Here is an 8,246-nt window from a genome sequence, read left to right as displayed (position 1 = left end):
GAAGCAATCAAAGACTGTGTAATTTTGGGAGACTCTTGTTCTACCCCAGACAACAACTCAAAGGAAGGCTTCTCCTGTCTGGCATGTTTCTTGTTATGTAGCCTTTAGCTAAACATATGAACTCTTAAAAAATTATATTGGCCCCTTTAATCTTTGGTTATACTTTCAATATTGTATAACTATATTAATTCAACTGTGAACCTAGAAACTTGCACCCACTTGTGAAAGAGATGTACTCTTGCTCTGGAGTGTGTTACTGAATATGTTAAAGCTGTAGTGAAAAGCTTCTAATCATGTAGGCATTTCTATCTTTTGACCTCTTTTGTTATACTATGCTGAAGAACTTTTTCTCCACCACTTTTACCATAGACTATCACTGTCTGAGGTTTAAGGGGCCATTCTGTCAGATCATTAAATAGTTTCAGCTGTCCTTGTTAGGGGATGTCCAGTGGAATAGTAAAACACTTTTGAGTGTGTCCATGAGTGTATTTCTGCAGATGACTGACATGTGGGAGAGCAACTAAGAGAGAAAGACTTGCTCTGAATGTGGGCAGTACCATGCAACAGGCCAGGGCTTGGATAGAGTAGAAGGGGAAAAAGGAGAAAGGCCATCAGTGCCAGCTCTCTCTCTCTCTCTCTCTCTCTCTGCTTTATGGCTACACAATTTGAACTGCTTTTTTTCTGCCATGCTCTCCCTGCTCTAGTGGACTAAAAACTGACTGAATCTAAATCCTCCTTTCTTTAAATAGTTTCTCTCAGGATTTAGATCACAGTGATAAAAGGTACTTATCACACTGAGTTGTGTGATCCCTTGTCAATCAATCTCCCTGACCTAGCTTTCTGTTATTTCCTTTAGCCTGATGTGCTGAGGATCCATTCCTACATCTATCTCCTTCTTGTTGTTACTTATCAGTTGGGTTCTGCCATTCCCTTACTGTATAAACTATGTCCTCTTGATGCAAGAATGTACTTTTCCTGCTTTAGCTGAGTTGAGATTGATGAGTGTCATTTCCTGAAGGTAATGAAGTATCATGGGGGAAGGTTTTGAGAATGACCATTATTGTATGAGATCATAGATAGGAAGACTTTTGTCTTCTGCTGAAAGAGAAGTGCTACTTATGTCATCTCAGAGGTTTTGTGGGGGTACTCGGGGTGTCAGGATTCTATGCTTTTTCATCCAATCAATCAACAATGTCAGAATGACAAAGTATCTAGATATATTGGAGTCTGGTCAACCTACCAGATGACACACCAATAAGAAAAACTGACACTCCCTTTCCTAGCAGCCATCAATTGCCATTAGATCCTCAGCCAGGGTGGAAGTTTCTTGGCAACCTCCTCCATCCATGCTGGATTTTTGTCTGGCTTGGCTTTGCACAGAACTTGTACATGCTTCTACAAGTGCTGTGGGTTCTTATACATCACGACCCTATGGTGTCCATAAAATAAAGTTTCCTTATATTCATCTACCACCTCTTGGTCTTACAAAATCTTTCTGTACCCCCTTTCACAATGATCCCTGAGCCTTGGGAGGAGAGGGTGTTATATAGGTGCCCCGCTTAAGGTTGAATACTCCATAGTCTCTTATTTTCTGCATGTTGACCAGTGTGGGTTTTCGTGTTAATTGCCATCTGCTGTAAGAAGAAATTTCTCTGGTGAGAGTTGAGAGATGCACTTGTACGTGAATATAAAATAAGTCATTAAAGTCATCTTAATACTATGTCCATTTAGCAGGATAATAGTTGTAGCTTCTCCCTATGGCCTGTGACCTGTCTAGCCAGAGTTTCTTGGCCCTGATAACAGTGTTATGTATGGACTCCATATTCTGAGAAAGCCTTAAATCCAATCAGAAAGTGGTTGGTTATACCCATAGCATTCATGCTACTATTGTACCAATATTTTGTGAAGTCAGTTGTTATTATAGTCCTCAGGGGTCACAGTGGGCAAGATTGAGATTTTCTTTTCTCTACCAGTAACATGCATAGCACTTCCCAACATTATGAAAACTAGAGTTGAAGTTTTGAGATTAGTATCAACTTAATTTCTTCTTGTTTTTTATGACTCAGGTAGGTAAGATATTTACCAATAGTGTCTCACCATCAGGTTCTGGTGGGTAGCTGTGCTGGAGAGCTTTAGTTGTCAACTTGACACACCTGAGTAGAGGGAGCCTCAGTTGGTGAATTGCCTCCTTTGGACTGGCCTGTGGCCATGTCTGTGGGGCATCTTCTTAATTACTGAGTAATGTAGGAGGTGCCACCGGAAGGCAGGTGGGCCTATGTTGTATAAGAAAGCAGGTTGAGGAGGGGCCAGGGGAGCAAGCCAGTAATCAGGGTTCCTTCATGGCCTGTGCTTCAGCTCCTGCCTCTAGGTTCCTGCCCTGAGTTCCTATCTTGGGCTCCCTCAGTGATGAACTGTGACCTGGTATATGTAAGCCGAATAAACCCTTTCTTCTCGAAGTTAGTATTGGTCAGAGTATTTTGTCACAGCAGTGGAGAAACAAACTAGAACAGTAACCAAGTGCAATGGCAATAGCCAGTATTGTTTGAATGTCTATGGGTTCTTCATGGTCAACAACTCCCAAAGAAGGAGTCTGTTATGGGCACTGGGATTTTCATTTGCTAGCCTGTGGTGTCTCTTAGGGCCACTAAACCCCTGTTGTATGGTAATTACATTTAAACTCTTTTTATATTGAATATGTATATATTGAAAGAGCTTCTATGGTAGGTTTTCATATGACTTCAAAAGGCCGTCAGTATTATCCCTTCTCTTACTCCTTCTTCTGCTTTACCCTCCCGTTTCCCTCTCCATTAAACCTGTCCTATCCCATATGCCTCTTTCCCCATTTATATCACTGAATTTTATCACCCCTCCCATGAATCGCCTCCTCCTTGTTCCCTTATTAGTTTCCTGACCTTTAAGGATTTTCTAGTTGAAACACATCTATCTAAAGAATCAAAAGTTGAATACACTCATGGGAGAGACCATTCAACATTTGTCTTTTTGGGTCTGGTTACCTCACTTGGTTTGATTGTGTCCAGTTCTATACATTGATCTGTGAATTTCATGATTTCATTTTTTCTTAAAAGTGGAATAATCTTCCATTGTGTAAATGTACCATGCTTCCATTATCTATCCATTAGTTGATGGACATCTAAGTTGCTTCCATTTTCTGACTGTTGCCCTCCTGAACATGCCCAATCTCACTAGGATCAAGTTTTTTCTTTGAGGATTTTATAAATTACTATACTGTATTTGTGCCATTTCCATCTCTTCTCTTTCCAACTCCTTCTGTGTGCCCCCTCTTGAATTCCTGTTCTTCTATATCTATTTTACACACACACACACACCCTCTTGAGTCCAGTTAATACTGCCCTTATTTGCCTGTGTTTAAGGCTGACCACTTAGGATTGGAGATTTGTCCCTGAAAAAAACAAGCAAACAATAGCAACAAAACGCTACCACCATCAAAAGAGCAGCAACTTGTTTGCCCGCCTTCAACAGCCATTGACTGCCTGTATCTCTTCATCTAAAGGTGGGGCCTTATGTAATTTTCCTCCATCCACATTGGCATGTTGACTGGTATGATATTTGCAGGTCTTATGCAGGCAACTATATAGTTGAGAGTCATGGGTGCAACATCCCTGTCACATCCAGAAGACACTGTCTCACACCAGTCATTCCAGTCCTCAGGCTCTTAAAATCTGTCCACCCCCCTCTCCCTTGATGTTTCCTTAATCTTATGGGTAGAGATATTCTATTATAGATGTTCTAGTTGGGGTTGGGCACACCATGGTTGGTCAATAGCCCCTGTCTACTACAAAGAGAGCTTCTTTGATGAGCTGTGAGAGCTGCACTTATCTATGGGAATAAGGATGAGTATTTAGAAGACTGAAACTATATTATTATAGTAACACTACTTCAGTAGTAGGTTGTCCTCCAGGGCCTATGACCTCTCGAGTTATGGATTCTTGGCCAGGTTTACAGAATCAGGTGTGAGTTCCCTCCAGTTGAGCAGGTTTTAGGGCCAAGGAGGAAGCTGTTGGATACAAGAGACACTATTGCACAGTTGGGGGATATTTTGCCAGTCCTGTATTGTGGTTCTCAGCCTTTATAGCTGAGTAGGGCTGTTGATAACTTTTCTCCTTTGATAGATTGCATATCATAGCATCTTCTGACACTATGAGAGCTAGCATCCAAGTATTGATACTGACATTCATGAGCCTCTGAATTAAAGCCAATCACCACTGATTGGACTAAATTTGTGGGGGAAGTAAGTGTTTACTTCAGTAAGACAGTTTTGGATTTTCAGTCAAATGTAAATCCTGAACATTGAAGAGATACTCAAACTGGGCAGCAAGAACTATCTTATATCTATATTTAATCCACAATATTCATGGGAATCTTCATATACAAAATCATGCTGGTGCTATAGTTTGAATGTTTTGTGTTGCTCCACAATTTTTATGTGGGAATTCTAATCCCAAAATTTATGGTATTAGGAGGTGGGGGCCTTTGGGGAATGATTAGAACTTTGAAAGGGATCTGCCTTCCAGAATGAGACTAGACTCCTTGTGAAGGAGGCCTGAGAGAGCTTCCTTATACCTTCTACCGTGTGAAGTTACAGGAGAAAGACAGTCATCTGTGAACAAGGAAGACAGCCCTTATTGGACACTGAGTCTAATGGCATCTGGTCCCAGACTGCTAAGCTTTCAGAGCTGTGTATGGAAGTTTCTGTTGTTTATATCAGTCAATGATATTCCGTCAATGCCACCAGGAAGGATTAACACTGAAAACTCAAATAGTTTAAGAAAAAAAATTGGAAATACAAGGGGGTACTTGTGGGTCGTGGCTGATTCTTTAACATCTTTGTATGACAAAGCATTCCACTGAAAATAAATAAGTGTAGGAAAGGTTTCAAACTCCTTCTATGAAGCCAGTATTACTCTAATACCAAACCAGGTAAAAATACAACAAAAAAGAAAACTACAGACCCATATCTTTAATGAACATAGATTCAAAGATACTCAACAAAATACTTGCAAACCATATATAGACACGCATCAAAAAGATCATCCACCATGATCAAGTTGGTTTTATTCCAGAGATGCAGGGATGGTTCAACATTTGTAAGTCAATAAATGTAATAAAACATATAAATGGGCTTAAAAACAAAAACCAAATGGTCATCTCAATAGATGCAGAAAAGGCATTTGATACAATCCAGCATGCATTCATGTTAAAAGTCCTAGAAGGAGTTGGTCTGGAGGGAACATACTGCAACATAATCAAAGCTGTGTACAACAAACCCACAGCCAACATCACCCTAAATGGAGAAAAACTGGTTTTAGTAAAATGAAATAATATGATTATATTAAATAGGACTATGTTAACACTTGATAGGACTTTTTGAGCATCTCCCTTGACCCCTTGTTTGCCAGGGATCAAACCCAGGGCCATGTACATGCTACATAAGCACTCTAACATTGAGTCCCCTGCCCCCGTGCCTAATCCCTACATTTTCAGTATCTATTAATCATACTAAGCTGGTGAAGACCTTCTTAATGTTAAAAATATTTGCATATCATTTGATTATGAAATGGATAATATCAGCGCTGTATCGTGAATTGAAGTAAATAGGTGGACGAAGTATAAAATTACAAAAATCAGGGTGTATCAGTGGATATAGGCACCGATGGAGGGCTTGGAAGGCTGGAAATGGAACACATTTCATTTTCATTTTCTCCTTGTGCTATTTCCAAAATGATCTCCAGTGAGTGGGAAGAGTGATCAGGAGGCAATACCTCACTGGAAATCTCTTATCAGCTATAGTACAGTGAAAGTTCGGCTTTCTTAGCACTTTAATTTTGAAGTTTAAAGAAAATTCTTCAGGATATGGCATATCCCTGAGAAGAAGGTTTACATCTTATTTAGGAAAATTGATTGACAAGTAGAAAACCATGGAAACACATCTAGCACATGATCACTGATCATTTGAGGATAGTAATGATTATTTATTAATGTTCTGCCAACTGATGTTCCAGCATTCTCCTCTGGCTTGAGTCTCTTCTTCCAGGATGCTGCTTTGAACTTTCCACCTATGATCTGGTGTCTGCCACATAGTGCCTCATTTATTTGGCTTCTAATTGTTTCCAGGTATTCATGTTACCATCAAAGTATACAGCAAGCATCGTAGGGTATAGTGCTAGATAGTGTAACACTGTAGTTCATTGTTTGGTCTTGGTAGAGAATGGTTTGGTTCAAATCGCAGTTCTGTTAATGAGTTTCATGATCTGGAGTACATCATTTAATTTCTCAAAGCTATTAACATATTTATATACAGGGCCTTTACTTTCTTTTGGGTTATTTTCTTCCCAGCAATGGAATTTGTGTTGGGTCAAAAGATGTTACTTACAGATGTTTAATAAGTTACTTATATCTTAAGCCTCATTTTCCTTGCTTGTAAAATGAGGGTAATAAACTCTTTCTCACTAGGACTCTGACAACTAAGAAATAAACCATAGAAACTTTGGAAAATGGTAAACAATAACAGATGATGCACACTATTGATTTATTGCTAGAACTTCTGTTAAGAATTTTATTATTTTCATTTATGTGTATTGTGTGCTTACGTGAGTTTATGTGCAGATGCCCAAGGAGGCCATAGGGCATCAAATCTCTTGGAGTGGGAGTTATAGGCGGTTGTGAGCTACCTGATGTGGGTGCTGGAAACTAAACCTGGGTCATCTGCAAAAGCAGTAAGCACTCTTCACTGAGCTAGCTCTCCAGCCCTCACTGATAGAAATTCTTGTGCTATAATTTTCTTTTGCTCAGATGCTTTGCTGATCAAACTTTGGAAGGATGTTTGATAGGTAAAGAAAATGGACTTACCCATGTATCTGAGGCTTTTATTCCAGCGATCTGAGCTCTGTAGTGCTGCTTACTTTCCTAACTGACTGTCCATATTCATGGTTAATTAAAAGAGGGTTGAATTTGCTATGGGGGCAACTTTCACATTTTCTACTTAAAATGAATTCTAACAGTTGTTTTAGTGATCTGGATGGGGCAAAAGGAAAGGAGTGAAAGGCTATTAGAATAAACTCCTAAATCTTTCTTGGCTTCGTAAGAAGACCAGCTTTCTTCTTGCCTGTATAAACAATTTACTTTGCGAACAGAACCTATGGAATGTAGAGCTGAGATGGAAAGGCAAGATTCAATTTGTGGGGTCATGCTTGGTGAGAAAAGTGTTCTCAGAAATAATATTTGAAGAAGGATTACATTCTGAACCCTAGTCGATTTCTTACCTCCTGGCAAAATAAATTATGGTGCTGGGTAGGTTTCAAGGGCCCTCAAATGCCGGTATTGATATCTGATGAGGTTCTATTCAACCCTTTCTTATACACATTTAAACGACTGCCAAGATGTTAGCCTTCTTATTGCATCTCTGTTAAGCACTAAAGCTTCTGGCCGATGTGCTGAACAAGCTGCAGAAGCGGGTGGACTCTGACAGCTTGGTGGGTCCACAGATTTAGCAGAGGCCAGATCAGCTGGCAGTGAAAGAGAACACAGGCCTGCGGTGAGGCACTTAGAAATGACTTTGATTTCCCTTATGTAGAAAAGAAAAACTCTGTCCCTGTACTTAGCAAGTAGAGGAATATGGTCAGATAGTTTGGCTGAGGATTTGAAATAAATTTGTATGTTTGTGCATAGGTATATACATATATATGATTCTAAGTATAATATGTATTATAACAGTATAAATGATATATTATGACATGTAGAATGTATAATTGTGTATATAATATATACATACTATATATCATATGCATTTATATTACATATTTGTATTCTCTGAGTATATTCATACACACACCCATTAATCTATTCACTCTATTTGTTTTTACCCACTTTTTTGATCAGTGTAAAAAAGAAACAAGAGTGAATTTAGTTTAAAAATTGATAGCATTTATTACTAAACATTGAAATAGTGTACAACATTAATTTAGCCATATGAATATACTGAGTGTTGTCTATCTACTGAATAAGTACAAATCCAATCTGTTGTCAGCATTCTCTTTTGTGTGTGTATGTATGTTTGTGTGTATTCAGGTGCACATGTATGCTTGGATGTGCATGCATATATCTGTGTGTTTGCGGGTGCATGTGGAGGCCAGAGGACAACTGTGGCTGTGGTTCCTCACATACTATCCACAGGGTCTCTCATTGGCCTGGAACTTGTCAAGTATATT

The sequence above is a fragment of the Nannospalax galili genome, unplaced genomic scaffold, assembly GCF_000622305.1.
Source record: "Nannospalax galili isolate Female #2095 unplaced genomic scaffold, S.galili_v1.0 scaffold241, whole genome shotgun sequence".
Classification (NCBI taxonomy): Eukaryota; Metazoa; Chordata; class Mammalia; order Rodentia; family Spalacidae; genus Nannospalax; species Nannospalax galili.
The sequence above is the reverse complement of the archived record's forward strand: the minus strand, read 5'-3'. Positions refer to the sequence as shown.